This window comes from Poecilia latipinna, unplaced genomic scaffold (assembly GCF_001443285.1).
Source record: "Poecilia latipinna isolate Pla-1442-1.1 unplaced genomic scaffold, P_latipinna-1.0 Scaffold2544, whole genome shotgun sequence".
NCBI lineage: Eukaryota > Metazoa > Chordata > Actinopteri > Cyprinodontiformes > Poeciliidae > Poecilia > Poecilia latipinna.
Window position 1 is genome coordinate 86,496 of NW_015115160.1, and position 1,873 is coordinate 88,368.

At 41.8% G+C, this 1,873-nt stretch overlaps 1 long non-coding RNA gene across 1 annotated transcript in view; it reads right to left on the minus strand.

The window, feature by feature from the left end:
- Window positions 1-1,462, minus strand: part of LOC106938263 (uncharacterized) — a 14,953-nt gene extending 13,491 nt beyond the window's left edge. Inside the window, exons 1-2 of the long non-coding RNA XR_001422581.1 lie at window positions 1,453-1,462; window positions 1,221-1,223 (exon numbers count right to left, since the gene is read on the minus strand). This is a non-coding gene — a long non-coding RNA (uncharacterized LOC106938263). The remainder of the gene's footprint in view (window positions 1-1,220; window positions 1,224-1,452) is intronic.
- Window positions 1,463-1,873: the final 411 nt, after the last annotated feature.

Sequence of the window (1,873 nt, forward strand, 5' to 3'; positions counted from 1 at the left end):
ATACCTCAACAACACGAGACACAAGGCTGCTGTACCTGCTCACCTGCAGGCTTCCGCTCCTTCTCCGTTCATTCAAGTCTCGCAGCACAAACACACAAATCACATGTACACAAATCTCGCGATAACTTCCAACAAAAACAGCTCGACACAAAACCAAATATAATCATTTTAGTGACACTCACACATAGCAGTGCATCCTCTTTTTCTGGCGCCCCAGCGAACATGCTGGATCCAACTTCCTACATAGACCTTTCAAAATAAGAGTCATAACAACAAAAATGTGCATAATACAAAAAACAAACAAACATGTAAACTAAAACTATGGCAGTAAAAATGGGTCCTAGTTTCTTTGCCCACATACAGAACACCACCAGGAGAACAGATGATCAGATAAATAGAGTTTATTTTAATAATGATGAAAAGTGAATTTGAGTGGTTCTTGTCCTTGTGGATGGCAACCAGGGTCATCAGGACTCTGAAGAGCAGTGAAAAAGAGATGGTGAGTTTGAGGTTGTTGGAAAGTGGAACTTCAGGAAGAATCAGACTGATCTTACTTGAAATGAAGCTAAACAATACAGTAATACAGTGGTTTCCGGGGTATGGTGTCCCTGAAGTGGTCTGGACTCCAGTGTGGTGTCTGACTGAGCGAAGGTTCTTTGGTGGTGGGTAAGGTAAAACTTTATTAATCCCGTAGAGAAATTAAGGTTGCCTGTTGCTCACACATTAATTCACATCCACACAGCATTAAAAATCGTACAACTGGAAACATCTATAAAAGGTACACAATATACATACATTAAAAAGTGGTCTAGTAAAGAGCTTAAATACATTAAAATGCTAATTACTCTGTCTCCCTCCCTTAACCCTCCCAGAAGTCACAGCATTGTGAAGCCGGTGGGACAAAGGAGTTTTTAATCCTCTCAGTTGAACATCCCAGTGAGAGAAGCCTGTTGCTGCGGGAGCTGCTCTGGTTGGAGAGGACAGTATGCAGGGGATGCCTTGTGTTCTCCAGGACTAAACTGAGTTTAGACAGTGTCCTCTGTTCCACCACTGTCTCCACAGACTCCAGGCTCACACCGACCACAGAGCCAGCTCTGTGGATGAGGCGATTCAATCTCTGTATGTCCCTCTTCTTTGCACTGCCCCCCCAACAAATAATTGCATTGAATATAACAGTAGACACAATGGACTTATAAAACATGTACAGGAGCTTAGAGCACACACTGAAGGAGGCCAGTCTCCTCAAGAAGTACATTCTACTCTGTGCTTTCTTGTACACATTGTAGGAGTAGATCAGGTCTCCAGAGCCTTAATGACCCGATGATTCTGTTCAGGTGGTTCAGCAGAGGCTCATCTAAGAGCTGCAGGACAGCGGCCCTCAGGACTGGAGTTTGACACCCCTGATCTAGTGACTCTTTGCCAAACAGCTGAAGCTCAGTTTAGATGTCTGACCTCAGAGAAAGGGGGAATGAATACTTTTTTTTTTGTAATTAAAGTTTTTATTTTGTTTTATGAACATGTAACAAAAACAACAAACAGAAACAAAACCAGTGAGGAATATAAACATTGGTGATTGTAAGGCCGCATTCACATCCGACACACATTGTCCTGGTTCTACCCAATTAAATACAAATTGGGCATCTAATTAAGTCCCACTTAACTTGACCAATCTTGGTCTTACCCAGGTTCAGTTCAGAATTTGGTACCCCTAAATTTAATATGTTTATGTGTAAATGTGAATGCAACCTAGATGTTTCAAGTTATCACTGTTGCAATGTCGTGGAAACATAGGCACTAAAACTGTCCCATTCTTCTGTTGCAGCTTCAGAGTAGTTATTTAATCTTCCAAGCATTTTCTCACAAGCTGCATTTT